General features: G+C 47.0%; 20 non-coding genes and 2 pseudogenes across 20 annotated transcripts in view; 4 read left to right on the top strand and 18 right to left on the bottom strand.

The window, feature by feature from the left end:
* The window catches only part of LOC138216855 (5S ribosomal RNA), a 119-nt gene extending 81 nt beyond the window's left edge, over positions 1–38 (bottom strand). The window contains exon 1 of the ribosomal RNA XR_011180568.1: positions 1–38. This exon is cut by the window's left edge and continues 81 nt beyond it. This is a non-coding gene — a ribosomal RNA (5S ribosomal RNA).
* Positions 39–575: 537 nt separating this feature from the next.
* Positions 576–694, bottom strand: LOC138216641 (5S ribosomal RNA). The gene has a single exon (XR_011180353.1). It is a non-coding gene; the product is annotated as a 5S ribosomal RNA (ribosomal RNA).
* A 537-nt stretch (positions 695–1,231) lies between these two features.
* Positions 1,232–1,350, bottom strand: LOC138216630 (5S ribosomal RNA). The gene has a single exon (XR_011180342.1). It is a non-coding gene; the product is annotated as a 5S ribosomal RNA (ribosomal RNA).
* Positions 1,351–1,887: 537 nt separating this feature from the next.
* LOC138244023 (5S ribosomal RNA) lies at positions 1,888–2,006 on the bottom strand. Its single transcript, XR_011192637.1, has one exon. It is a non-coding gene; the product is annotated as a 5S ribosomal RNA (ribosomal RNA).
* A 537-nt stretch (positions 2,007–2,543) lies between these two features.
* Positions 2,544–2,662, bottom strand: LOC138216581 (5S ribosomal RNA). Its single transcript, XR_011180293.1, has one exon. It is a non-coding gene; the product is annotated as a 5S ribosomal RNA (ribosomal RNA).
* Positions 2,663–3,199: 537 nt separating this feature from the next.
* LOC138244137 (5S ribosomal RNA) lies at positions 3,200–3,318 on the bottom strand. The gene has a single exon (XR_011192751.1). It is a non-coding gene; the product is annotated as a 5S ribosomal RNA (ribosomal RNA).
* A 537-nt stretch (positions 3,319–3,855) lies between these two features.
* On the bottom strand, positions 3,856–3,974 carry LOC138217587 (5S ribosomal RNA). The gene has a single exon (XR_011181299.1). It is a non-coding gene; the product is annotated as a 5S ribosomal RNA (ribosomal RNA).
* Positions 3,975–4,511: 537 nt separating this feature from the next.
* LOC138216681 (5S ribosomal RNA) lies at positions 4,512–4,630 on the bottom strand. The gene has a single exon (XR_011180393.1). It is a non-coding gene; the product is annotated as a 5S ribosomal RNA (ribosomal RNA).
* Positions 4,631–5,167: 537 nt separating this feature from the next.
* LOC138218468 (5S ribosomal RNA) lies at positions 5,168–5,286 on the bottom strand. The gene has a single exon (XR_011181508.1). It is a non-coding gene; the product is annotated as a 5S ribosomal RNA (ribosomal RNA).
* Positions 5,287–5,823: 537 nt separating this feature from the next.
* On the bottom strand, positions 5,824–5,942 carry LOC138217461 (5S ribosomal RNA). Its single transcript, XR_011181173.1, has one exon. It is a non-coding gene; the product is annotated as a 5S ribosomal RNA (ribosomal RNA).
* Positions 5,943–6,479: 537 nt separating this feature from the next.
* Positions 6,480–6,598, bottom strand: LOC138217280 (5S ribosomal RNA). The gene has a single exon (XR_011180992.1). It is a non-coding gene; the product is annotated as a 5S ribosomal RNA (ribosomal RNA).
* A 537-nt stretch (positions 6,599–7,135) lies between these two features.
* LOC138218799 (5S ribosomal RNA) lies at positions 7,136–7,250 on the bottom strand (annotated as a pseudogene).
* Positions 7,251–7,787: 537 nt separating this feature from the next.
* On the bottom strand, positions 7,788–7,906 carry LOC138217016 (5S ribosomal RNA). The gene has a single exon (XR_011180729.1). It is a non-coding gene; the product is annotated as a 5S ribosomal RNA (ribosomal RNA).
* Positions 7,907–8,443: 537 nt separating this feature from the next.
* Positions 8,444–8,562, bottom strand: LOC138244850 (5S ribosomal RNA). The gene has a single exon (XR_011193465.1). It is a non-coding gene; the product is annotated as a 5S ribosomal RNA (ribosomal RNA).
* A 537-nt stretch (positions 8,563–9,099) lies between these two features.
* LOC138244962 (5S ribosomal RNA) lies at positions 9,100–9,218 on the bottom strand. Its single transcript, XR_011193579.1, has one exon. It is a non-coding gene; the product is annotated as a 5S ribosomal RNA (ribosomal RNA).
* A 537-nt stretch (positions 9,219–9,755) lies between these two features.
* LOC138217015 (5S ribosomal RNA) lies at positions 9,756–9,874 on the bottom strand. Its single transcript, XR_011180728.1, has one exon. It is a non-coding gene; the product is annotated as a 5S ribosomal RNA (ribosomal RNA).
* A 537-nt stretch (positions 9,875–10,411) lies between these two features.
* On the bottom strand, positions 10,412–10,530 carry LOC138245005 (5S ribosomal RNA). The gene has a single exon (XR_011193622.1). It is a non-coding gene; the product is annotated as a 5S ribosomal RNA (ribosomal RNA).
* A 1,480-nt stretch (positions 10,531–12,010) lies between these two features.
* On the top strand, positions 12,011–12,175 carry LOC138243592 (U1 spliceosomal RNA). The gene has a single exon (XR_011192247.1). It is a non-coding gene; the product is annotated as a U1 spliceosomal RNA (small nuclear RNA).
* A 598-nt stretch (positions 12,176–12,773) lies between these two features.
* Positions 12,774–12,892, bottom strand: LOC138218569 (5S ribosomal RNA; annotated as a pseudogene).
* An 8,385-nt stretch (positions 12,893–21,277) lies between these two features.
* On the top strand, positions 21,278–21,350 carry trnak-uuu (transfer RNA lysine (anticodon UUU)). Its single transcript has one exon. It is a non-coding gene; the product is annotated as a tRNA-Lys (tRNA).
* Positions 21,351–23,548: 2,198 nt separating this feature from the next.
* trnat-ugu (transfer RNA threonine (anticodon UGU)) lies at positions 23,549–23,620 on the top strand. Its single transcript has one exon. It is a non-coding gene; the product is annotated as a tRNA-Thr (tRNA).
* Positions 23,621–27,570: 3,950 nt separating this feature from the next.
* Positions 27,571–27,664, top strand: trnai-uau (transfer RNA isoleucine (anticodon UAU)). Its single transcript has 2 exons — positions 27,571–27,608; positions 27,629–27,664. It is a non-coding gene; the product is annotated as a tRNA-Ile (tRNA).
* The last annotated feature ends 282 nt before the right edge of the window (positions 27,665–27,946 follow it).

Below are 27,946 nucleotides of genomic sequence, written 5' to 3'. Positions count from 1 at the left end.
ACAAGATCAGGCGTGCTCAAGGGGGTGTGGCCGTAAGCGAGAGCAAGGCTCGCTGGCACCCTTCTTATTGAGAGGACAGCTCCGTCACCTCTTTTACGACGCTGCTTTTTTTCTCTTGCGTTTTTCTCTTCTTCCCACGTTGTCTCTCTTCACTGCCTTCGTCCCTGCTCTATTTCACTTCAGCCTTTCACTCTTGCTTCCTTCCAATGAGGACGGAGCTGCGGGAGAAAGGGCGCTATAGAGGATCGCTGTGGAGAGCTGCTGCTGTGCTTTGACATCTGAGCTCTGTGGAAAACGATCTCAATACAATTCTGAAAAACGCGACTCTCCGAACGCCAGCCGAACAAGTCTCCACAGCCGAAGCGCTGTGTCTCTTTTCAGCTGGCGATAAACCTTTCTTCGATCCTTTGCGGACTTGTAAAACTGTTCCTGATCAGAATAAAAAACGCTCACGCTAATACACAAGCACCCGTGTCTCGCCAAAGCTGACAAATAAACAGACGGACAAGCCGCACTGCACGTGTGAACAGGGGAATGAGCGAGCGAGCGGGGATAGGGCGCCTCCTGCGCTTAAAAGCTTACAGCACCTGGTATTCCCAGGCGGTCTCCCATCCAAGTACTAACCAGGCCCATCCCTGTTTAGCTTCCGAGATCAGATGAGATCAGGCGTGCTCAAGGGGGTGTGGCCGTAAGCGAGATCAAGGCTCGCTGGCACCCTTCTTATTGAGAGGACAGCTCCGTCACCTCTTTTACGACGCTGCTTTTTTTCCCTTGCGTTTTTCTCTTCTTCCCACGTTCTCTCTCTTCACTGCCTTCGTCCCCGCTCTATTTCACTTCAGCCTTTCACTCTTGCTTCCTTCCAATGAGGACGGAGCTGCGGGAGAAAGGGCGCTATAGATGATCGCTGTGGAGAGCTGCTGCTGTGCTTTGACATCTGAGCTCTGTGGAAAACGATCTCAATACAATTCTGAAAAACGCGACTCTCCGAACGCCAGCCGAACAAGTCTCCACAGCCAAAGCGCTGTGTCTCTTTTCAGCTGGCGATAAACCTTTCCTCGATCCTTTGCGGACTTGTAAAACTGTTCCTGATCAGAATAAAAAACGCTCACGCTAATACACAAGCACCCGTGTCTCGCCAAAGCTGACAAATAAACAGACGGACAAGCCGCACTGCACGTGTGAACAGGGGAATGAGCAAGCGAGCGGGGATAGGGCGCCTCCTGCGCTTAAAAGCTTACAGCACCTGGTATTCCCAGGCGGTCTCCCATCCAAGTACTAACCAGGCCCATCCCTGTTTAGCTTCCGAGATCAGATGAGATCAGGCGTGCTCAAGGGGGTGTGGCCGTAAGCAAGAGCAAGGCTCGCTGGCACCCTTCTTATTGAGAGGACAGCTCCATCACCTCTTTTACGACGCTGCTTTTTTTCCCTTGCGTTTTTCTCTTCTTCCCACGTTCTCTCTCTTCACTGCCTTCGTCCCCGCTCTATTTCACTTCAGCCTTTCACTTTTGCTTCCTTCCAATGAGGACGGAGCTGCGGGAGAAAGGGCGCTATAGAGGATCGCTGTGGAGAGCTGCTGCTGTGCTTTGACATCTGAGCTCTGTGGAAAACGATCTCAATACAATTCTGAAAAACGCGACTCTCCGAACGCCAGCCGAACAAGTCTCCACAGCCGAAGCGCTGTGTCTCTTTTCAGCTGGCGATAAACCTTTCTTCGATCCTTTGCGGACTTGTAAAACTGTTCCTGATCAGAATAAAAAACGCTCACGCTAATACACAAGCACCCGTGTCTCGCCAAAGCTGAGAAATAAACAGACGGACAAGCTGCACTGCACGTGTGAACAGGGGAATGAGCGAGCGAGCAGGGATAGGGCGCCTCCTGCGCTTAAAAGCTTACAGCACCTGGTATTCCCAGGCGGTCTCCCATCCAAGTACTAACCAGGCCCATCCCTGTTTAGCTTCTGAGATCAGATGAGATCAGGTGTGCTCAAGGGGGTGTGGCCGTAAGCGAGAGCAAGGTTCGCTGGCACCCTTCTTATTGAGAGGACAGCTCCGTCACCTCTTTTACGACGCTGCTTTTTTTCTCTTGCGTTTTTCTCTTCTTCCCACGTTCTCTCTCTTCACTGCCTTCGTCCCCGCTCTATTTCACTTCAGCCTTTCACTTTTGCTTCCTTCCAATGAGGACGGAGCTGCGGGAGAAAGGGCGCTATAGAGGATCGCTGTGGAGAGCTGCTGCTGTGCTTTGACATCTGAGCTCTGTGGAAAACGATCTCAATACAATTCTGAAAAACGCGACTCTCCGAACGCCAGCCGAACAAGTCTCCACAGCCGAAGCGCTGTGTCTCTTTTCAGCTGGCGATAAACCTTTCCTCGATCCTTTGCGGACTTGTAAAACTGTTCCTGATCAGAATAAAAAACGCTCACGCTAATACACAAGCACCCGTGTCTCGCCAAAGCTGAGAAATAAACAGACGGACAAGCCGCACTGCACGTGTGAACAGGGGAATGAGCGAGCGAGCGGGGATAGGGCGCCTCCTGCGCTTAAAAGCTTACAGCACCTGGTATTCCCAGGCGGTCTCCCATCTAAGTACTAACCAGGCCCATCCCTGTTTAGCTTCCAAGATCAGATGAGATCAGGCGTGCTCAAGGGGGTGTGGCCGTAAGCAAGAGCAAGGCTCGCTGGCACCCTTCTTATTGAGAGGACAGCTCCATCACCTCTTTTACGACGCTGCTTTTTTTCCCTTGCGTTTTTCTCTTCTTCCCACGTTCTCTCTCTTCACTGCCTTCGTCCCCGCTCTATTTCACTTCAGCCTTTCACTCTTGCTTCCTTCCAATGAGGACGGAGCTGCGGGAGAAAGGGCGCTATAGAGGATCGCTGTGGAGAGCTGCTGCTGTGCTTTGACATCTGAGTTCTGTGGAAAACGATCTCAATACAATTCTGAAAAACGCGACTCTCCGAACGCCAGCCGAACAAGTCTCCACAGCCGAAGCGCTGTGTCTCTTTTCAGCTGGCGATAAACCTTTCTTCGATCCTTTGCGGACTTGTAAAACTGTTCCTGATCAGAATAAAAAACGCTCACGCTAATACACAAGCACCCGTGTCTCGCCAAAGCTGACAAATAAACAGACGGACAAGCCGCACTGCACGTGTGAACAGGGGAATGAGCGAGCGAGCGGGGATAGGGCGCCTCCTGCGCTTAAAAGCTTACAGCACCTGGTATTCCCAGGCGGTCTCCCATCCAAGTACTAACCAGGCCCATCCCTGTTTAGCTTCCGAGATCAGACGAGATCAGGCGTGCTCAAGGGGGTGTGGCCGTAAGCGAGAGCAAGGCTCGCTGGCACCCTTCTTATTGAGAGGACAGCTCCGTCACCTCTTTTACGACGCTGCTTTTTTTCCCTTGCGTTTTTCTCTTCTTCCCACGTTCTCTCTCTTCACTGCCTTCATCCCCGCTCTATTTCAATTCAGCCTTTCACTCTTGCTTCCTTCCAATGAGGACGGAGCTGCGGGAGAAAGGGCGCTATAGAGGATCGCTGTGGAGAGCTGCTGCTGTGCTTTGACATCTGAGCTCTGTTGAAAACGATCTCAATACAATTCTGAAAAACGCGACTCTCCGAACGCCAGCCGAACAAGTCTCCACAGCCGAAGCGCTGTGTCTCTTTTCAGCTGGCGATAAACCTTTCTTCGATCCTTTGCGGACTTGTAAAACTGTTCCTGATCAGAATAAAAAACGCTCACGCTAATACACAAGCACCCGTGTCTCGCCAAAGCTGACAAATAAACATATGGACAAGCCGCACTGAACGTGTGAACAGGGGAATGAGCGAGCGAGCGGGGATAGGGCGCCTCCTGCGCTTAAATGCTTACAGCACCTGGTATTCCCAAGCGGTCTCCCATCCAAGTACTAACCAGGCCCATCCCTGTTTAGTTTCCGAGATCAGACGAGATCAGGCGTGCTCAAGGGGGTGTGGCCGTAAGCGAGAGCAAGGCTCGCTGGCACCCTTCTTATTGAGAGGACAGCTCCGTCACCTCTTTTACGACGCTGCTTTTTTTCCCTTGCGTTTTTCTCTTCTTCCCACGTTCTCTCTCTTCACTGCCTTCGTCCCCGCTCTATTTCACTTCAGCCTTTCACTTTTGCTTCCTTCCAATGAGGACGGAGCTGCGGGAGAAAGGGCGCTATAGAGGATCGCTGTGGAGAGCTGCTGCTGTGCTTTGACATCTGAGCTCTGTGGAAAACGATCTCAATACAATTCTGAAAAACGCGACTCTCCGAACGCCAGCCGAACAAGTCTCCACAGCCGAAGCGCTGTGTCTCTTTTCAGCTGGCGATAAACCTTTCCTCGATCCTTTGCGGACTTGTAAAACTGTTCCTGATCAGAATAAAAAACGCTCACGCTAATACACAAGCACCCGTGTCTCGCCAAAGCTGACAAATAAACAGACGGACAAGCCGCACTGCACGTGTGAACAGGGGAATGAGCGAGCGAGCGGGGATAGGGCGCCTCCTGCGCTTAAAAGCTTACAGCACCTGGTATTCCCAGGCGGTCTCCCATCCAAGTACTAACCAGGCCCATCCCTGTTTAGCTTTTGAGAACAGATGAGATCAGGCGTGCTCAAGGGGGTGTGGCCGTAAGCAAGATCAAGGCTCGCTGGCACCCTTCTTATTGAGAGGACAGCTCCGTCACCTCTTTTACGACGCTGCTTTTTTTCCCTTGCGTTTTTCTCTTCTTCCCACGTTCTCTCTCTTCACTGCCTTCATCCCCGCTCTATTTCACTTCAGCCTTTCACTCTTGCTTCCTTCCAATGAGGACGGAGCTGCGGGAGAAAGGGCGCTATAGAGGATCGCTGTGGAGAGCTGCTGCTGTGCTTTGACATCTGAGCTCTGTGGAAAACGATCTCAATACAATTCTGAAAAACGCGACTCTCCGAACGCCAGCCGAACAAGTCTCCACAGCCGAAGCGCTGTGTCTCTTTTCAGCTGGCGATAAACCTTTCTTCGATCCTTTGCGGACTTGTAAAACTGTTCCTGATCAGAATAAAAAACGCTCACGCTAATACACAAGCACCCGTGTCTCGCCAAAGCTGAGAAATAAACAGACGGACAAGCTGCACTGCACGTGTGAACAGGGGAATGAGCGAGCGAGCAGGGATAGGGCGCCTCCTGCGCTTAAAAGCTTACAGCACCTGGTATTCCCAGGCGGTCTCCCATCCAAGCACTAACCAGGCCCATCCCTGTTTAGCTTCTGAGATCAGATGAGATCAGGTGTGCTCAAGGGGGTGTGGCCGTAAGCGAGAGCAAGGTTCGCTGGCACCCTTCTTATTGAGAGGACAGCTCCGTCACCTCTTTTACGACGCTGCTTTTTTTCTCTTGCGTTTTTCTCTTCTTCCCACGTTCTCTCTCTTCACTGCCTTCGTCCCCGCTCTATTTCACTTCAGCCTTTCACTTTTGCTTCCTTCCAATGAGGACGGAGCTGCGGGAGAAAGGGCGCTATAGAGGATCGCTGTGGAGAGCTGCTGCTGTGCTTTGACATCTGAGCTCTGTGGAAAACGATCTCAATACAATTCTGAAAAACGCGACTCTCCGAACGCCAGCCGAACAAGTCTCCACAGCCGAAGCGCTGTGTCTCTTTTCAGCTGGCGATAAACCTTTCCTCGATCCTTTGCGGACTTGTAAAACTGTTCCTGATCAGAATAAAAAACGCTCACGCTAATACACAAGCACCCGTGTCTCGCCAAAGCTGAGAAATAAACAGACGGACAAGCCGCACTGAACGTGTGAACAGGGGAATGAGCGAGCGAGCGGGGATAGGGCGCCTCCTGCGCTTAAAAGCTTACAGCACCTGGTATTCCCAGGCGGTCTCCCATCCAAGTACTAACCAGGCCCATCCCTGTTTAGCTTTCGAGAACAGATGAGATCAGGCGTGCTCAAGGGGGTGTGGCCGTAAGCAAGATCAAGGCTCGCTGGCACCCTTCTTATTGAGAGGACAGCTCCGTCACCTCTTTTACGACGCTGCTTTTTTTCCCTTGCGTTTTTCTCTTCTTCCCACGTTCTCTCTCTTCACTGCCTTCGTTCCCGCTCCATTTCACTTCAGCCTTTCACTCTTGCTTCCTTCCAATGAGGACGGAGCTGCGGGAGAAAGGGCGCTATAGAGGATCGCTGTGGAGAGCTGCTGCTGTGCTTTGACATCTGAGCTCTGTGGAAAACGATCTCAATACAGTTCTGAAAAACGCGACAATCCGAACGCCAGCCGAACAAGTCTCCACAGCCGAAGCGCTGTGTCTCTTTTCAGCTGGCGATAAACCTTTCCTCGATCCTTTGCGGACTTGTTAAACTGTTCATGATCAGAATAAAAAACGCTCACGCTAATACACAAACACCCGTGTCTCGCCAAAGCTGACAAATAAACAGACGGACAAGCCGCATTGCACGTGTGAACAGGGGAATGAGCGAGCGAGCGGGGATAGGGCGCCTCCTGCGCTTAAAAGCTTACAGCACCTGGTATTCCCAGGCGGTCTCCCATCCAAGTACTAACCAGGCCCATCCCTGTTTAGCTTCCGAGATCAGACGAGATCAGGCGTGCTCAAGGGGGTGTGGGCGTAAGCGAGAGCAAGGCTCACTGGCACCCTTCTTATTGAGAGGACAGCTCCGTCACCTCTTTTACGACGCTGCTTTTTTTCCCTTGCGTTTTTCTCTTCTTCCCACGTTCTCTCTCTTCACTGCCTTCGTCCCCGCTCTATTTCACTTCAGCCTTTCCCTCTTGCTTCCTTCCAATGAGGACGGAGCTGCGGGAGAAAGGGGGCTATAGAGGATCGCTGTGGAGAGCTGCTGCTGTGCTTTGACATCTGAGCTCTGTGGAAAACGATCTCAATACAATTCTGAAAAACGCGACTCTCCGAACGCCAGCCGAACAAGTCTCCACAGCCAAAGCGCTGTGTCTCTTTTCAGCTGGCGATAAACCTTTCTTCGATCTTTTGCGGACTTGTAAAACTGTTCCTGATCAGAATAAAAAACGCTCACGCTAATACACAAGCACCCGTGTCTCGCCAAAGCTGACAAATAAACAGACGGACAAGCCGCACTGCACGTGTGAACAGGGGAATGAGCGAGCGAGCAGGGATAGGGCGCCTCCTGCGCTTAAAGGCTTACAGCACCTGGTATTCCCAGGCGGTCTCCCATCCAAGTACTAACCAGGCCCATCCCTAGCTTCCGAGATCAGACGAGATCAGGCGTGCTCAAGGGGGTGTGGCCGTAAGCGAGAGTAAGGCTTGCTGGCACCCTTCTTATTGAGAGGACAGCTCCGTCACCTCTTTTACGACGCTGCTTTTTTTCCCTTGCGTTTTTCTCTTCTTCCCACATTCTCTCTCTTCACTGCCTTCGTCCCCGCTCTATTTCACTTCAGCCTTTCACTCTTGCTTCCTTCCAATGATAACGGAGCTGCGGGAGAAAGGGCGCTATAGAGGATCGCTGTGGAGAGCTGCTGCTGTGCTTTGACATCTGAGCTCTGTGGAAAACGATCTCAATACAATTCTGAAAAACGCGACTCTCCGAACGCCAGCCGAACAAGTCTCCACAGCCGAAGCGCTGTGTCTCTTTTCAGCTGGCGATAAACCTTTCTTCGATCCTTTGCGGACTTGTAAAACTGTTCCTGATCAGAATAAAAAACGCTCACGCTAATACACAAGCACCCGTGTCTCGCCAAAGCTGACAAATAAACATATGGACAAGCCGCACTGAACGTGTGAACAGGGGAATGAGCGAGCGAGCGGGGATAGGGCGCCTCCTGCGCTTAAAAGCTTACAGCACCTGGTATTCCCAGGCGGTCTCCCATCCAAGTACTAACCAGGCCCATCCCTGTTTAGTTTCCGAGATCAGACGAGATCAGGCGTGCTCAAGGGGGTGTGGCCGTAAGCAAGAGCAAGGCTCGCTGGCACCCTTCTTATTGAGAGGACAGCTCCGTCACCTCTTTTACGACGCTGCTTTTTTTCCCTTGCGTTTTTCTCTTCTTCCCACGTTCTCTCTCTTCACTGCCTTCGTCCCCGCTCTATTTCACTTCAGCCTTTCACTTTTGCTTCCTTCCAATGAGGACGGAGCTGCGGGAGAAAGGGCGCTATAGAGGATCGCTGTGGAGAGCTGCTGCTGTGCTTTGACATCTGAGCTCTGTGGAAAACGATCTCAATACAATTCTGAAAAACGCGACTCTCCGAACGCCAGCCGAACAAGTCTCCACAGCCGAAGCGCTGTGTCTCTTTTCAGCTGGCGATAAACCTTTCCTCGATCCTTTGCGGACTTGTAAAACTGTTCCTGATCAGAATAAAAAACGCTCACGCTAATACACAAGCACCCGTGTCTCGCCAAAGCTGACAAATAAACAGACGGACAAGCCGCACTGCACGTGTGAACAGGGGAATGAGCGAGCGAGCGGGGATAGGGCGCCTCCTGCGCTTAAAAGCTTACAGCACCTGGTATTCCCAGGCGGTCTCCCATCCAAGTACTAACCAGGCCCACCCCTGTTTAGCTTCCGAGATCAGACGAGATCAGGCGTGCTCAAGGGGGTGTGGCCGTAAGCGATACCAACGCTCGCTGGCACCCTTCTTATTGAGAGGACAGCTCCGTCACCTCTTTTACGACGCTGCTTTTTTTCCCTTGCGTTTTTCTCTTCTTCCCACGTTCTCTCTCTTCACTGCCTTCCTCCCCGCTCTATTTCACTTCAGCCTTTCACTCTTGCTTCCTTCCAATGAGGACGGAGCTGCGGGAGAAAGGGCGCTATAGAGGATCGCTGTGGAGAGCTGCTGCTGTGCTTTGACATCTGAGCTCTGTGGAAAACGATCTCAATACAATTCTGAAAAACGCGACTCTCCGAACGCCAGCCGAACAAGTCTCCACAGCCGAAGCGCTGTGTCTCTTTTCAGCTGGCGATAAACCTTTCCTCGATCCTTTGCGGACTTGTAAAACTGTTCCTGATCAGAATAAAAAACGCTCACGCTAATACACAAGCACCCGTATCTCGCCAAAGCTGACAAATAAACAGACGGACAAGCCGCACTGCACGTGTGAACAGGGGAATGAGCGAGCGAGCGGGGATAGGGCGCCTCCTGCGCTTAAAAGCTTACAGCACCTGGTATTCCCAGGCGGTCTCCCATCCAAGTACTAACCAGGCCCATCCCTGTTTAGCTTCAGAGATCAGACGAGATCAGGCGTGCTCAAGGGGGTGTGGCCGTAAGCAAGAGCAAGGCTCGCTGGCACCCTTCTTATTGAGAGGACAGCTCCGTCACCTCTTTTATGACGCTGCTCTTTTTCCCTTGCGTTTTTCTCTTCTTCCCACGTTCTCTCTCTTCACTGCCTTCGTCCCCGCTCTATTTCACTTCAGCCTTTCACTCTTGCTTCCTTCCAATGAGGACGGAGCTGCGGGAGAAAGGGCGCTATAGAGGATCGCTGTGGAGAGCTGCTGCTGTGCTTTGACATCTGAGCTCTGTGGAAAACGATCTCAATACAGTTCTGAAAAACGCGACTCTCCGAACGCCAGCCGAACAAGTCTCCACAGCCGAAGCGCTGTGTCTCTTTTCAGCTGGCGATAAACCTTTCCTCGATCCTTTGCGGACTTGTTAAACTGTTCATGATCAGAATAAAAAACGCTCACGCTAATACACAAACACCCGTGTCTCGCCAAAGCTGACAAATAAACAGACGGACAAGCCGCACTGCACGTGTGAACAGGGGAATGAGCGAGCGAGCGGGGATAGGGCGCCTCCTGCGCTTAAAAGCTTACAGCACCTGGTATTCCCAGGCGGTCTCCCATCCAAGTACTAACCAGGCCCATCCCTGTTTAGTTTCCGAGATCAGACGAGATCAGGCGTGCTCAAGGGGGTGTGGCCGTAAGCGAGAGCAAGGCTCGCTGGCACCCTTCTTATTGAGAGGACAGCTCCGTCACCTCTTTTACGACGCTGCTTTTTTTCCCTTGCGTTTTTCTCTTCTTCCCACGTTCTCTCTCTTCACTGCCTTCGTCCCCGCTCTATTTCACTTCAGCCTTTCACTTTTGCTTCCTTCCAATGAGGACGGAGCTGCGGGAGAAAGGGCGCTATAGAGGATCGCTGTGGAGAGCTGCTGCTGTGCTTTGACATCTGAGCTCTGTGGAAAACGATCTCAATACAATTCTGAAAAACGCGACTCTCTGAACGCCAGCCGAACAAGTCTCCACAGCCGAAGCGCTGTGTCTCTTTTCAGCTGGCGATAAACCTTTCCTCGATCCTTTGCGGACTTGTAAAACTGTTCCTGATCAGAATAAAAAACGCTCACGCTAATACACAAGCACCCGTGTCTCGCCAAAGCTGACAAATAAACAGACGGACAAGCCGCACTGCACGTGTGAACAGGGGAATGAGCGAGCGAGCGGGGATAGGGCGCCTCCTGCGCTTAAAAGCTTACAGCACTTGGTATTCCCAGGCGGTCTCCCATCCAAGTACTAACCAGGCCCATCCCTGTTTAGCTTCTGAGATCAGATGAGATCAGGCGTGCTCAAGGGGGTGTGGCCGTAAGCGAAAGCAAGGCTCGCTGGCACCCTTCTTATTGAGAGGACAGCTCCGTCACCTCTTTTACGACGCTGCTTTTTTTCCCTTGCGTTTTTCTCTTCTTCCCACGTTCTCTCTCTTCACTGCCTTCGTCCCCGCTCTATTTCACTTCAGCCTTTCACTCTTGCTTCCTTCCAATGAGGACGGAGCTGCGGGAGAAAGGGCGCTATAGAGGATCGCTGTGGAGAGCTGCTGCTGTGCTTTGACATCTGAGCTCTGTGGAAAACGATCTCAATACAATTCTGAAAAACGCGACTCTCCGAACGCCAGCCGAACAAGTCTCCACAGCCGAAGCGCTGTGTCTCTTTTCAGCTGGCGATAAACCTTTCCTCGATCCTTTGCGGACTTGTTAAACTGTTCATGATCAGAATAAAAAACGCTCACGCTAATACACAAGCACCCGTGTCTCGCCAAAGCTGACAAATAAACAGACGGACAAGCCGCACTGCACGTGTGAACAGGGGAGTGAGCGAGCGAGCGGGGATAGGGCGCCTCCTGCGCTTAAAAGCTTTCTGAATTCTGAGTACGTACGGGATCCTCGGCCTTGCGCTTATAACAAAGTCCAAGTCCCTTTGCAGACAACAGCAGTTGTCACATGATTGTCTCTGAGGATGTGCGACAATGGCCAAGGAGAGCCCCGATCTGAGCTTGCGCTCACTTTTTGACCAAGACACAGGTGTGTGCTGATTGGTTGAGAGTTTGGCGGGCATTGGAGACCCACGTGGTATTACCACGCCCTGCGTGAGATATGAGTCACTTACTCTTGACACTTAGGAATGCAGTCCAGATGTCCATTTGGCACTCCCTAGACAGATAGGCGCCAATGGATGACCATTGATCATGATAGCCAGGCTTAGCTAAGTGCATCCCCATCTGGGAGCTGTCCCTTATCAAAAGAAAACATCTTAAATCAGCCTGCATGAATACTTTCTCTGTGGCTGCACCACAGAGATGGAAGGTGAGATGGGGCCTCATTTAGGACAGCATACCACCGCTTAATTCTGTCTTATTAACAAGCATTGCCACTACAACTTCATCTCTCCTGTCAAACTTCCTCCTGACGTGTTTGACAGGATCTGGGCTGTGGTGAACAGTGGGAAAGACGCCCTGTGGAGAGTGAGGAACATGGGGCTGTTCAAAGGCATCGAGGTCCCAGTCAAGGCAGCAGGTAGCCTGGCCCTGTTCATCACCCAAGAGAACTATTACCTCAGAGATCTGTGGAGAGGGAGGAGGGAGGAAGCAGAAAATCTGTGGGAAATAGAGAGCATAGGTCAATATCTCAAGAAACTGTGAAAAACATTATCATGTTTAAGTAAAGAATGTGATTTACACCAGAAAAAAAAATTGTTGCTATGTAACTGGTACCGTGTCAAAATGTAATGAGATGTGATCATATATACTGTTTTAAGTATGTATATTAATGTAAAGCTTTCTAATTTGTGATGTCCTGTATTTTTTTGTGAAAAGAAAATAAAGTTCTTAAAAAATCGATTCACCCAGGGCGAGGCTCGGCCATTGCACTCCGGCTGTGCTGACCCCTGCGAATTCCCCAAATGTGGGAATCTCGACTGCATTATTTCTGGTAGTGGGGGACTGCGTTCGCGCTCTCCCCTGATGTGCTTGGTCCAATATCGGATACGGAAGAGCTATGACACCACGTGCTGCGATAGGATCCCAGTTCGAAAGCCACTGCTGGTTCCCAGTTTTTTTAGTTAGAGGTCCGGAGAAGCATTTCAAGCTGGTTACACTACTCCTTCCGGACATTCATTCCCTTTTCAAAGTCAGTCGTTTTGCTGTAGTCTGCATTATTAAGGCCAATTTATTTGGTCATGGGGGCCTCGGTACTGTATGCTAATTCTCAAGACAGTTTCACCCGTTTTCTGATTGCTAGGTTCTGTACCAGTGCAGACATGTCAAACAGTGAATGGCTGTACCTCTATTGTATCCCTGCTCAATGAATGAAATCAGTAATAAATGAATATATGTATAGTTACACGAAAAACAAGTGGTTTATCGACTCATCTTCATTTGCAGATTTAGAGGCAGCTTCGATATTCGTTTTACAAACGGGTTTTTTTTTATATGGGTCAAACACATGCCATAGCAACAAAACATCTCTAGAGATGAGGCTATAGATCACCTTTCCATCCTCCAGGTTTTCCTCCCAAAGCCTAAGGCACCAACGGTGACCCCTGCTGGCCGAGAGAGCAAAAGCTTGCAGCACCTGGTAATCCCAGACAGTCTCCCATCCAAGTACTAACCAGGCCCAACTCCGCTTAGCTTTCGAGATCAGACGAAATCAGGCACATTCAGGGTGGTGTGGCCGCAAGCGAAAGCCATGGCGCCTGACTCGCTACTTGAAGCTGTGTGTGGCTGGGGCTCTGTGCCCCCCGAGCGGGACTGAAGGATCGTTCGTGTGCAACTCTTTGGAAAGGAGCTTCTTTCCAAATCGCATTGCGTACCTGGATGTTGGCGAATGTGCTCCCTTGTGTTGGCTTGTCCCGCACTGGAGGAGAACAAACAAACTGCAAGGAGGAGCACAAGGCAAGTCTTCACAAGACAAAAACCTCCAGTGCACAGCACTCTGAAAACATTTCTGGGCTGTCGCGTGTTTATTTCAGCACATAAAGCGCAACAGTCCAACACGTCGGCCGGGCGCGCGGCGCCTCCGCCCTCTTGTGGCCTTGCGGCGTCAGAGCAAGAGGCTCCTTCTCGCTGCCTTTCCGCTGTGTTGCAGAGCCCCGAGAGGGAACCTGGAGCGCACACTTTGTGGGGGGCGGGGGACCGCGTTCGCGCTCTGCCCCCGGTCTCTTGCGCGAGTACTAAATCTCACGGCGCCAGCAAGCGGCCAGGAGACAAGTACAATATCGCGGGACAGGGGGGCCTTGTCATTGATTGTTACATATGAGACGGGGATTAGGAGGAGACTCCGACTGATTGGTAAAGGGGAACACTAACACCAGAGTGACACCCCCGACGTCTCTTTTTGAGAGATTTCTTAATGGCCATGGAGGGTCGGGACCTCAGTTTTACGCCTTCCCCGAAGGACGGCGCCTGTTTGTGCAGCAGAGTGTCGCCATCAGGATGCTGGGGCATAAGAAAGCCACACAGACCGCAGGGTGAGCGCTCCCTACTGGTCCCAGTCACACCTCTTGCAGGAGCAGTAGCAACCTGAGCTTTTCCGGGGGGAATCTCCCATCCGGGTGCCGGCTAGGCTCACACCTGCTGGGCTGCCGTGGGTGAGCCCAGTCAAGAGTCGCAGGGTGAGATCTAGTCATCGGGGAGAAACGATACAAGCGAAGGATTACTCGGCTCCCAGCACTTGAAAAGACCGACAAATGACTCTTTCCCGCTGGAGCTGAATGTACCTGCATGTGTCATGTCGTCTTCTTCCCCCGCCCCGCTGTGTTTGCTGTATTGTCTTTGAAGCCAGACCCCGAGACGAGACGGGCTGTCCTGTGCCCCAATTAACACTTTACAGGTGCCATTCCCCGGCATTGTGGCCATTGTCGGTGGTCACACGCGATAAGATAAGGTGGAGGAGAGCGGGGCATGCCCAGCGCCAGACATTCAAGGAGGGGGCTGTGCGAGGTGAGGTGAGGTGCGACACGCCGGAGCCCCGACGCTGCTAATGCGGAGCACTTGTTGAACTGGCATTGAAAGGACGTGTGCGCACGGAGCGAGCCTTCCCTGCGGCGGAGCGTGGAAACTCTCTACCCGCGCTGCAGGAGTTGTGTGCGCTGCAGCGGTGCCGAGAGAACAGCACAGAAGACAGCAGGCTCTGGAGAGCGGGTAAGAGATGGAGCCTTGTGGGCAGGCGAGCAGGCCCGTTTTTTGGAAATTGCTGAAAAGGCTCCGGTGTTTGTTCGGTGTGTGGCAGGCGCACGATGCGAGCTTGCGTAGCCGGTCTGGTGTTATGCAAATGAGGCCGAATTGCGTCCCGGGACATGCGAATGCGCATGGCGACTGCAGATGTGTAGGAAACGGCGCTTCCTCCTCGCCGCCCGCCGGGGCAGCGGAAAGGCAGCAAGAAGGAGCCACAAGAGGGCGGAGGCTCTGTGCATCTGGCCGACTTGTTCGACTGGTGCTGTTTCTGTTTTGAAATAAAACGCGCCAGCCAAAAAATGTTTTCAGTGTGCTGTGCACTGGAGGTTTTTGTCTTGTGAAGACTTGCCTTGTGCTCTTCCAGTGCGGGACAAGCCAACACAAGGGAGCACGTTCGCGAACATCCAGGCACGCATTGATTTCGAAAGAAGCTCCTTTCCAAAGAATTGCAAATAAACGATCCTCCAGCCCCGCTCAGGGGACACGGAGCCCCCGCCACACAATGCAACGGGAGTATAAATGATGTATCCCGCCAGCCATTCGACGATCATTTTTCATGGGTGAATATGGTTTTCTGGGGGGTTGCAATGTTGGTCTTTATTGGACATTCCTGGTGATTCTGACACGTGTTAAACACTTGCATTTCCTGCAATTATAAAAAGGGTTAAGTTTCGGTTTCGCTGACAAATCGAATCGACTTTCACGGAGAGAAGAAAGGAAACACAATGTTTCGGCTGTGGAGCTTAGTACCGATAACACTGCTGATATTGATGGAGTAGAAACAAGTGATGTATTGGCAGCTTTATCTGGGGCGAGAAGTCCTGGAACAACTACAAAAATGTTAGGATGCAGAGGAAGAAATATTTTCCACCTTACCTCACCCAATCCTGCTGCATTAACGAAGCTGAAGTTGGCTTCTTATTCGGCAGCTTCTTATTCGCGTTTTTCGTTCCACCTTATAAGATGCTACTGTGATGTTATGCCGCCTTTCGCTTGTAGATGGCTCTCTATAGTTATTTTTAAAAATACTAATCCGAGTGGATTACTGGACATAGCCTCAGTAAAGGGGAATATGTACATAATGATTATCCAAATTGCATTTTTGTATGAAACACATTTAAGAAAATCGAAAACCAATTTTCAAAACTCACAATAACACAAACTGGCATGTTAGACGACAAGTAAATAAGACAAAAGCAAACCATTCATTCACTGGCATTTTCTGCATATTTACCACGACCTTGCCTTCTGATTATTAAAAGTCTCAAAATCTTGCATTTTGCAAGAAATGTTAATATAGCAGTCTACAATGGGACATTTAGAACATGGCTTGTGAGAATATGGTTAACCAAAGATGAGCAAAGGGTGATGGCACTTTCTGCTTATTGCTATGACCCTCCCTCCTGATTATTAAATAGTCTCACAATTCTGCCACTGAGGTAATGTGACAAATTATGAAAATCATTAAGTATAAGAAAATTTACTGTACCATTTTTTAAATATGACCTTATGAACATGTAAGGATTAACAGTCAACAAAATAGCACCCCTTCTGCTGATTTACTTTTTCCCTCCTTCCTTGTCACCAGAACATCTTAATATTCCGACACTAAGGTAGGAGAGACAAAATCACTTATCATGTACATTTGTAATTACGACACGTCACTGTTGCATTTCTGCGTTGTGACATGTAATACCCACAGTGGAAATTCATAGTTGTGATTATAGGAATGTTATATATCAGGTGGGTAGCTGCGTCAGCATGCGTAGGCTGCAAAGGAACAAGTAAAGGATTATTCCATGTTGAAAAGAGAAGAAAGGAAACACACTGTTTCGGCTGTGGAGCCTTCTTCAGGTGTGAGAAAGACAGGGCAGTATGCAAAGATTATTATCCTTTTATCTTTGCTGATTGCAGTTTATCTTTGATGACAGAATCAAAGACGTTAAGGAATTTTTACACCTAATAAACAGACACTTTTTTTGAACACCCTTATTTACTGTTAACAAAAGAGCTGACACGTATTATGTGTGAAAAAAAGCTGCTAAACAGCTCGACCGGCTGCCCCCTCTGAAAGACACAGTCACTCATAGAATTATTGAAATGGCGGATGGTTTCAAAAGTACACTGGTAGAGCGCGTTAAGATGAGCAGATGCTTTTCATTGCAATTAGGTGAGTCTGTAATCGATTTGGCCAATTCACTCGTTTATGTTAGATATGAGTTTGAGGGTATGTCTCATGAGGACTTTCTGTTCTGTAAACCGCTACCATCAGGAACAGGAAAGGAAGAGCAATGAAAAGCTGCACAGCGCTGTGAAAGAAAATACAGAGAAGTGAAAGGCAGTCCTTTCTCTAAGGAGGTAGAAGAAGAGCGATTCCCCGTCGGGGAATCAAACCCCGGTCTCCCACATGACAGGCAGGGATACTCACCACTATACTAACAAGGAAGACATCGCCCTCTCTGACCCCAGGCATCGTGTCTTGACCCACCGTGCTGGAAGCCGACGCGTACTGTGATTCCTTTACAGAGCAGAAATGACAACCGAGGAGCCGAGAGATCATTTCAGCATTTCGCGTCTGAACGGAAAACACAAACGACCAACTCGGAATGACTTGCTTTTGACACTTTTCAAAGCGTTCTTTGTGCACAACGACTGCGCTGCCTAGCAGATACAAATCTGTTGTACAACTTCGATCTAGCAAATGCAAGAGGGCTAAGCCCCCTTTCTTTTAGCCCAGGTTCGATCTGTCTCCCAGAATCACCAGGGCGCACGCACACACACACCCGTGCCGTTGAAGTGCTCTGCTTCATTTCTAAGGGCAACTCAACATTCACTCCTACCCCGTGAAAAGAAAAAAAACAGCGTCCGCAGCAACAACAGCTCAGGTCTCTGCACAGGAGATAAGCTGCTCCCATCTCCTCTGCTCTGCGGCTCCTGCGGAGTGGAGTCCTGCCTGGAGCCGTGTTTGCAGGCGGCGGCTCCCCGCGCCTTGTCTGTGCGTCGTGTCCAAGAGCTCCTGGGAGGAAGAGAGAGCCCTCCCACTCGGGGGCTTTTCCACGGTCTGTGTGAGGAGGGGCGGGTGTGTCCAGTAGCTTATCTCGTTCTGTTGTCTCGCGATGTCTATTCACTATACTACATCCCTTCCTTTGTTATTTTTAAAGTCTATAACTTTATCATACAATTGTAACAATTTTATATCAACACACAGTAAACGGTTATTAACTATTACAACAAAATGTATATAAACCCTTTCATTTCTATTCAATACATTCATCTTTTTTACAACAATTTCTATACGTACCAACTCAAATTTTAGTTCAATTTCTACTTAAGTCACTTCTAAATATCACCTCATTTCTAGCAGTCTAAGCAACATCTACATAGATAACACAAACAAAATAGGGCAATTTAACATTTGGAGAGCTATGCAAGTCCTGTATTTTTAAATGTCTCTGTAATGAGCCAGTTTCCTGATAACCCTGCCACTAATGGTTGTTACTTTACTACTGGGTAAAGTTACTGGCTTTCCTACGGATGTACTCTCCACTGTCTGAGGACTCGGCACTTCCTGCACGTCAGAAAGTCCTGTATTCTCAGCATTTTGTGTTTCTGCAGATTCAAAATCAAGATCCAATGGAGGAGTGTTCAAAGATGTTTTACATTTCTCATTATTTTTGAGCCATCTTCCACATTCACTAACTCAAAGGAGTTACAAGAGGTGTTTCTCAATAACACATAGCGAGTGTCTTTGAGTGACTTGAAGCTTTTTTCAGGTATCTTTGAAATCTTTCAATTTTGCCATTACATCTCGGATAGTAAGGTGATGCACGGATGTGTTTAATTCCACGATTAATTCCACAAGTTTAATTCCACAATAGTCAGAAATGATTCAAACAACTGTCCTATGAATTGCCTGCCATTATCTGTTACTACCTCTAGTGGATAACCAAATCGTGCAAAGATGTTCATCAGCTCTCTAATAACTGTGGCTGAAGATATGTCTGATACAACAACCGCCTCAGGTTTAGAAGTATAATAGTCTATGACAGTCAATATGTATTCATTCTGAATGGGACCTACCAGGGCAATGCCCAATTTTGTCCAAGGCCTTGGTGGTAATTCAAGTGGTTGGAGAGGTTGATCCTCCTGCAATGGCTGATTCAACACACAAGTGGAACAATTCCTGATTAGTCTTTCAACATCACTGTTCATGTTGGGCCAGTAAAAGTTGCTTCTCAGGTACTGTTTTGTACGAGCTACACTGTGATGAGTCTCATGTGCTATTTTCAGTGCTTGTCTGATTTTTGTTTTCGGTAACACAATCCTCTGTCTTCTTAAAAGCAGTCCATCATATGTAGATAACTCCAACCTACACCTGTGGTATGGCTGCAGTTCGTCTGGAATTGGATTAGGCCATTGTCCTTTTTCCACTATGGACATCAACAATTTCAATGTGTCATCTTCGTTTGTTGCTTGTTTAAGTTCCTCAAGTGTCAGTGCATGCAGTTCATAAGTGCTGATTGAAAGCACTCTATCAACATAGGTGTCTTCATAACCAGTGTCTTCTGTGTCTGGTAAAGGAAGACGTGACAATGAGTCTGCGACATTGGTTTTCCCTACTATGTGTTCAATTTTGTAATCATAAGGCCATAATCTCAATCCAAGTCTTTGTATCCTGGGTGGTAACAATGTTGCCTTTTTGGGATTGAACATATAAATGAGGGGTTTATGATCCATTTGAAGTGTGAACTTGCCTCCCCATAAATATGTCCTAAAATGTTCCACTGCCCAAACACAACCCAAGGCTTCACGCTCTATTTGTGAGTAATGCCTTTCTGTTGGGGTAAGTGAGCGACTTGCATATGCCACTGGTTTGTTCTGTCTATTTTCTTGTCTTTGTAGCAATACTGCTCCAAGTCCTAAAGGATTCGCGTCACTGATCACTACTGGTGGTGCATCTAGTTTGGAGTATGCCAGACATGGTTCAGTTACAAGTGCTCTTTTCAACTCGGCAATGGCTTTCTCAGTTTCCGATGTCCATTCCCACTTCTGTCTTTTCCTCGTTAGTTTTCTAAGAGGTTCTGATATGTCTGCATAATTAGGAATAAATTTCATCAAAAATCCACAAGTTCCTAAGAATGAGCGCAAAAGTGCAACATTCTCAGGTCTCGGCGCACTGCAAACATGCATAGTTGAATCAAGAGCACTTAAAAGATGCAAAAAGTTTCAAATAAAACAGAATTGAAAGACAGTCGAGTAAGGAGGTAGAAAAAAAGCACTTCCCCGTCTGGGAATTAACCACCGTCGCACGTGTGACTGGATACAAAAATAATAGATTAATTTGTGCCCAGTCTCTTGAAGCTTCAATGCGATTATTTTTCCTTCCTTATTTCTTCATTCCCATGCATTTACTCTATAGTAGAGGAAACGCGAAAGTGGGAAACTGCAGGCATTCGTCGTGAGTGGTGGATTGTGATCAGTGAGCATCTGGACAAGTCTGTTCCATTACCTTTTCCATTGGGGATGTAGCACAGCGGTAGAGTGCATGCTTTGCATGGATGAGGTCCCTGGTTCAATCCCTGGCATCTCCAGGTGCTTTATATTCACATCGCAATCTTCTGTTGAGTGAGAACTCTTTGCTCGTGTTCAGAGAGAGCCAGGTTTACACAATTAAATGCAGGCACACTCGACGTGCTGCAGAGTTGCGCTGCTGTTTTAAATGTACCTCATTTAGTTCTGTTAAATCTTAAATTATTTGAACTAATAATTTAGTTCAAATTCAGGAAATCCAGAGATTGCTTCACACTTGTGGCTGTTGCAGAAAACACCTGTTGAAACTCACCCGGGATTTCCTGAGAGATCATTCAGCGAGCGAATCCTCCTTCTGAACTCCGCACTAAACTGAAAGCTTCACGAATTCCTCACTGCGTGTCCTGTACTGTTACAAGTGCTTTCGTGTAGATGTGAAACACTCCATAAACACACTTTGAACTTTTTCCATTTGTTAAGGAAAATGCAAAAGAGCATGACAAGTATTGATCGTATAAAATATCCATGGCACAACTCGAGAAAGTACTGAAGGACTACACATCGACTTTTGATGATTAAAAGAGATTCAAGAAACACAATCGTCCGCAGCTGGGTTTGGATCCTGAACTCTAGAGTTAAAAGAACATAAGCAAAGGATATGACCAATAAACTCTCTGAATTGCCTTATAGTTTATGAAATAAAACAATTTCTTAATAAATTCTAACTGTTGATAGACGATTTATTGAATTTTAACAAAATCACAATTACAAACTTTTTCGGTTAAACTTTTATTCACATACTCTAACATAAATAAACGTTAGTGTCTTCCGGTGTGTGAGCCAATTTCTCCAACAAATATTTGTTAGTCTGTCGGGCTGTGCAAGGTGTTAAGAAATAGAATTTCGAAAAGACAGGCTCCCTAAGCTTAACATCAAGGCTGTTTTCTCTACAGAAATGCTCTTTAAATTTCAGCACTGTTGCAACTCCCTTTATAAAGGGTGTGCACACGTATACAACCAAGTCATTGAAATATTTTTTTAATTATTGTTCCAAAAAACGTTCCATTTGTTTTCTTTTTAATGTTGTTGATTAAAAGATTTTATTAAATGAGAAAAAAATCTGAATGTGAAAAAAGGTTAAATGCTATTGAAAAAAATCAGTAATGTGAGGAAAGATGGATTTTAGGAGCCCCTTACCTCCCCATGTCATGCTGTATTTCTCACTCATTCTACTGGGCGTGGTGCCGTCGCTTCATGATAAAGTCTGTCAGTGGTCATTCCAGATGGGTCAGGTATGACTGCTCTTCGGAACAAGAGACAGGTGACTTGCGAGGATCCCGACAGTGTCGACCTTCTTTCAGAGCCTGGATAGCTCAGTCGGTAGAACATCAGACTTTTAATCTGAGGGCCCAGGGTTCAAGTCCCTGTTTGGACAGTTGTGCCGTTCTTAAGTCTATTGTGAATGTCATTCTAAATAGTCTTTTATCTTTCACTCTTCTAGCTGTACTGTGGTTATTTTAAATGTCCATTACTTGTATTTACAGTAGTGTATTTAGCGTTTCATTTCACAAACCGAAAATGTTCAAGTAGATCTTGTCACTCTACTCACGTAATCATCTAAATTAAATCACAGTAGAGTACAGAACACGCAGTGAGGAGCTCACACAGTGAGTACTCTTGAATACGACAAGAGGAAAGGCACACTGCACATCTGCAGAACATCACGTCCGAGTTTACAGTGACAGCAGAGGTTGGAAGCGACGTAGTTTTTTAATACTCGCTCGCTGAACGATCTCTCAAGAAACCTCGGTGGAGATTTAACGGGTGTCTAATAATCACGTTCAAAAAGATGACGATAAGTTTTTTTTTTTTAACTAGGTAGCCTTAATGGCAACACGGTGTGAGTAGATCTTAAAGCAGCTGCAGAGTACCCGTAATGGCAACACAGTGCTTTGAGTTCGGCTTTTCTTATTTCTTCTGCAGAACCAGTGGAATCGGAATATACTGATCCGCATAAGAAGCGCTTTCGGTTTCTGATCATTTTTATTGAGCGCTGCTCTAAGTACCACAGGCAAGATGACTGGTGGTCTAAGGCGTTGCGTTCAGGTCGCAGTTAACCCTGGAGACGTTTGTTAAAATCTCACTTCTAATAAAGAGGTCTTTCTCGTTAGAGTAGAAACGATAGAAGCCTTAAGCGGGAAACAAATCACAACATCTCGCATTTCACGTGTTTAATGTTAACTGTCTCAGTGGTTGCCTCGGTGATTGATGGCTCTTCTCCCTCGCAAGGTGACGGCAAACTTCTTCAGAGAGGGAGTCTCCCACGCACGGCTTTTCTTTATCAAGAGCTGAGACAACAGAAACAGACTTCCAACTGACATGAATTACTTCTTGAGCGTTTATGACTGTCTTTAAAAGCTGAGAGCAGGTGAAAAAGTCTTTGGAAATGAGGCAATGACTGCTGACAGTAAACAGAGCTGACGCTCAGCAGCAGACAAGCGCTCCTCGTTAGTACAGTGCTGAGTACCCCCTCTTGTTGCGCTGGAGACTGGGGTACGTTTCTGTGACAGGGCGCTGGTTTAATTTTTTAACAACCTGAGTTCACTTAAAAAAGTATGTACTGTGTACTACGTTTCGGACTAGATAGTGCGGTAGAATATGGAGATCATCTCCAGCTTTGAGCTCAACTGCAACAAGAAGTCATGCTAAATGTAGTATAGTGAGTAGACATCGCCAGACAACAGAACGAGAGAGTAGAAGGCGGGAATATATGGTGTAAGGGCGTGATCTGTGTAGTTAATAAAATAGTTAAAATAATATAAAAACGTCTCTAAATTTAGATACACAACATTTATGGCGACGAGAGATGAGTGCTTGACGGACTCAAAGCGAGCAGAACACTGCAGATTTTAGTATCGGGGCTCCCGTGCAGCGGATTTTCGCCAACCTCCCTGGAGAAAAAGGTACACATTAACAGACTGTAGCTGCCTTAGACGCTTACTTTACACCGCGGAGAAAAGTGGTTTTGGAACGGCATAAATTTAGGCAGAGAACTTAGTCTCAGGACGAATCTGTTGATGCTTTTGTGACTGCACTAAGAGAACTGGCTAAATCTTGTGACTTTGGAGTATTGGAAACTGACATGTTAAGAGATCAACTTGTGGAAAAATGTGCACCTAAGAGACTATAAATTGCTGCAGGAGGAAGGGCTGACTTTAGAAAGAGCTCTTACAGTCGCTAGAATTCATGAAGCAGCTCAAGCAGAATCAAGAATGCTTTCTGACCACAGTGACAAAGTGACACTGAACGGGGCGCTCGCTCAAAATTTACAAACAAAAGCCGAGCAGCAGGACGCAGTCATGCTAGAGAAATAGAAGAACAGGGGACGGCTGGCATTACATGTTACAGGTGCGGACTAACAACGCACAAAGCAGATGAATGCGGAGCGTGAACAGCAAAATGTCTACACTGCAAGAAAACAGGACATTGTGCACAAGTCTGCAGAACATCACGTCCGAGTTTAAGGACAAGTATCCCTTTTATTGTTGTTGCTGCCTCCAGTTTACATTTGGCGATGTAAACCAGATTCAGAAAAAAATAATTTGAACAACCTTATTCCCATGCTTCCTCGAAGGCGCGGTGGCTAAGTGGTAAGGCGTCGGTCTTGTAAACCGAAGAGCGTGGGTTCAAGCCCCACCCGTGCCTGTTTCATTTGTCACCGCTTTCCTTCAGTTTCAAAGTCTTAAAATAACTCGCAATGTAGGGATCTCAATAGTAAGAGAACATAACTGTCGCCAGTGATTAGTGTTCCTGCATATCCTGCCTTGTTTTTTAGTCGACAAAGCTTATCTCTCTTCACACCCATCTTCCGAATGATCGCCTCAGCATTGGGAAGGAACGTGCGCTTGGTACAGCCCCCGACTCCACGGTCTGATCACAAATAGATCGGGTGAGCTGTCAGTCCAGGTTGGAAGTTACGTTCGTAAGCACTTAAAATCTGATTTAGGAACGAGAAGACCATGCTTTTTTATACGAGTAAACGATAAAATAATATACTGCCTGCAAGACTATGTCAAGTTCAAGTTCAAGTCCAAGTTTATTGTCATTATACTCATACACAGGTATATGGTATAACGAAATGCTATTTAGCTAGCTCTCGGACATAAGTAGTACAAAGAAAAAAACACAGCAACAATACAATTATATAACAGAAGAAAGACAACAGCCGATGTGCATAAAACAACAACAGGCAGTATGCAAAACAACAAAAAGGTAACAGGTTATGTGCAAAAACATGCATCAAAAGAATGAAATAAAGGGATAGAAATGATGGGGAGTGAGCTTTTGACATGTATGGGAGAGGTAGATTTTCAATGTGTGTTTGGGTTTTTGGTAAGAAAGAAGGCACTGTGAGTTTCAGATCATAGGTGAGAGGTGAGGAGAGAGTGAGAGAGGCTGGGAGTTTAATAGTTTGATAGTGCGGGGGTAAAAACTGTTTCTGAGTCTGGTAGTCCGGACCCGAATGCTCCGCTACCGTTTTCCATGTCATGCTAAACGCCACAAATTGTGTTCGTCCAGTCGTATCAATCGTCCTAAAATTACGGAAAATCGGATGCGACTGGTGCAATCAGCACACATTTTTTCAGGATAGTCGAGCGGTTTAAAACAGCAAATTCACAGCTTCGTGTCTTTTAAGCTTTGTGTTTCACTCTCCAAACAGAGGCACGGGTTCAAATCCCACTTCCGACAGTCAGGCGTTTTACCCTGTCTTTTTTTACCTGCCTTTACACTGTTTCAGTCTTATTGTGCTCACTGACAATCACAGTACGAGGAAAACGGAGAAACTGCTTAGCAAAAACAGGGACAGAAAAAAGCTTCGTAAACACGTGAATGTGGTTAGCAGCAGTAAGGTATGCATTCAAACGTTTAAGGCAGATTTATAACAGCAGCAGAAGAAAGGTGCAGCCTTTGTGAGAATTCGCAGGTTTTTATGCTGCTTGGACTTCTTTCAAGCCTATGAAGTGACCCCCGTTTTATTTTCATTTTCAAACTTCAGAACCGAATAACAAAAAGGTTTCATGTGTGACAGCATTCCGTTGCAAATACCGGTTCCACGATGTATTCAGCGACGGGAATTAAATATTTTAGTGCTGGCTCAAATGCGAGGAATTTCAGAAAAACCCGGAAAAGCAACGCTTGCAGTAAATGACAAATTTAAAGCGTGTAGTCAGCATGAACAGAACAATGCAATGCTCTGTAAAAACGATCTGGAGCCGCAATTACTCTTTTATCTCGGGCAGTTCATTCCGATACGATGTTTCCGCAGAATAAATGAAATGCCAACTCCAAACATGTTGTTGCCATTATTGTTACTCCTGCTGCTGTAGTTTTAAGTTTTAATCAGTGGGTATGTAATGTTGTAAAGGGGCTGGACTACTTTGTTCAGTCCAAATTCCATTATGTGAATTTATGCTTTTTTAATATAAGCATTAACAATACAATGCGTGCTCAAAAACCGTTACTTATTAGCTTAAGAAGCGGCAGTGTTTTGACAAAGTGTGGTATTCGAACAGAAAATGCTGAAGTGTTTAATACTTGCTTGTGAGCAGATCTCCCTCGATTTAGACAAACTCTTGTTCGGCCGATGATTTCATATCAAAATCTGAATCAAGTGGAAAGAAAGCTGAATTACGCTGGGTACTGGGTATCACTGTTACGCCATCAGGTCATGCTAGGAGGATTGGGGGATCAAATTGACACAGAGGGACCCAATGTGGGGGCTGAACCCACAGTTCTGAGATTAAGAGATTCTTGCTCTATGGACTGCGCCTATATAACTCTTGTGCTACAGCAGTAATGTTTCTGGGTGTGGATGAACATGACATAATAGGTTGACAGCAGGAACACGTGGCCCACAGGCAGTGACAGTATCGCTATCACATTTGGCTGCAGTATATTGTGTTGAGAGCAGCAATAACGTTCCTGCAGAGATGGGAGTGCCTTTAATACAGCTTTTTTAATCGGACAGAGTAACAGGAACTGACCTAAAGTTTCGGCTGTGGATCCATCTCCACATGGGGGAAAGAGACAGTAAAATTGCGATGAAGAAACAGAAAGATTTGTGCTCGCTGCAAAGTAGGAAAGAGGTGGTCAGACACATAAAACAGCTTGGTGATAATTTGCAGCGACAGTTTTATGTTATTTAGTACACGATTTCTCTTCATGTTCCTTAAGATGTGTAATTTGTATGTTGGTTGTATGAGAACATGTTCTTCTAAAGTCCTGTCAATTGACAGAGGAGAGCTAGCTGGTGCAGTCGAACAAATCCGTGTCATATTTTTAAAATAGTTTAGCTAATGAGCAACGAGAGTATAAATGAATTCTCCCACCCTCCATTCGAAGATAAAACTCCATGTGCGAGTCTAAGTTTCCTTGAAGCTACTGATGTTCGTCATTATTGGACATTCCCGGTGATATTGATTAAGGAGCTCAATTTTTACTTGTTGTAGTTCAACATGTGCAAAACATTCGTATCCCCTGCAAATATCGGCAAGGTCAGTGATATTCTCAACAATTTGTGCCATTGCAATTCGTGCAATTCATGCCATACTTTTTCGAAATGTATTCTGACATGCCAGGATCATATTTAAAAAACTGGTGCCTTAAAATTTCTTGGACTTCAGGATTTTGATAGTCTGTTACATTGTCTTTCACACGTCGGTGTCAGAACTGTGAGACATTTTCATAATCGGGGGGAAGGCCGTAGCAATAAGCAGAAAGTGCATTCACCTTTTCTCAGTGTAAATCCGTGTTGTGGTGAGTTTTTAAAATTGGTTTGCGATTTTCTGAAATATATTCCATACAAAAATATAATTTGGACAGTCGCTATTTATTTGGATATTCCCTTTCAGTGAAGATGTCTGCAGTATTCCAGCCGGATTAGTACTGATCGAAGAGAGCCATCTACAGGCGAAAGGCGACATAACATCACAGCAGCACCATTTAAGGTGGAACGAAAAACACGCATAAGAAGCTGGCGAATAAGAAGCCAACTTAAGCCTCGTAGCAGACCCTGGGAGGCACGCTCAAAATAATCATCTTTCCCAGTACTTCAGAGTCATATTTAGATCGCTTTACTGCAATTTTATTTGACTGATGGGAGATGTGAAGCCATCGAACCTGTACTGCGCTTTCACATTGAAATTGAAGCCATTTCTCATGCTTTCTCTCAGTGTCCGGGCTGCAATTGCGTGTAAAGAAGGCGACTTGAAAATGAAACGTGTAATCACTTTACAGAGGGTCTTCACGACGGGGTGCGTCAGCTAGTTCTCCATTATTGTCAGTTTACTGGACTTCTGAAGAAACCTATCTACAATGAAGATACAAACTGCACGGTTTAAGGCACATGAAGATAAATCTGTTTGCTGATTGACTCAAAACATGTCGATACAAATAATCTGCCAGGCTGATTTACTTGTCCGACCACCTCCCTCCGTCCCCCTTTGCTGTTAGCACAATTCTTTCAGTTTCTTTTCTTGTATTTTCCTTGCTATTTTATTGTTCCTTTTCCCCAGGTGGAGATGGATCCACAACCGAAACCGTTTTCACCCTGTGTTTCTGCACCGTCAGTCTGTATGAAGAACAGAAGTTGCACAGCTCCAGTGGCGCAATCGGTCAGCGCGCAGTACTTATACAGCAGTGCACAGCAGAGTCATGCCGAGGTTGTGAGTTCAAGCCTCACCTGGAGCAGTGTCTTTCTCTACTGAGCGCAACTGTCGAGTTTAGATACTCTTAGATATTTGATGGAGATAAATTAACATCAAACGAACAAGTAACGATTTATTTCGAGTCACAATCAAAGAAGGCTCCACAGCTGAAACGTTGTGTTTACCTCTATTTTCAGCATGGAATAAACCTATACTTTTCCATTTGCAGCCCACACATGCTGTGATGCAGCTCCCTACTTAAATTACTATCAGCTGTATACCTCCAGTTGACCTGTACACAAATATATGAGAGGGGTCTACTGAG

Source organism: Lepisosteus oculatus, chromosome 14 (genome assembly GCF_040954835.1).
Source record: "Lepisosteus oculatus isolate fLepOcu1 chromosome 14, fLepOcu1.hap2, whole genome shotgun sequence".
Lineage (NCBI taxonomy): Eukaryota > Metazoa > Chordata > Actinopteri > Semionotiformes > Lepisosteidae > Lepisosteus > Lepisosteus oculatus.
This window is presented reverse-complemented; position numbering and strand designations above follow the sequence as displayed.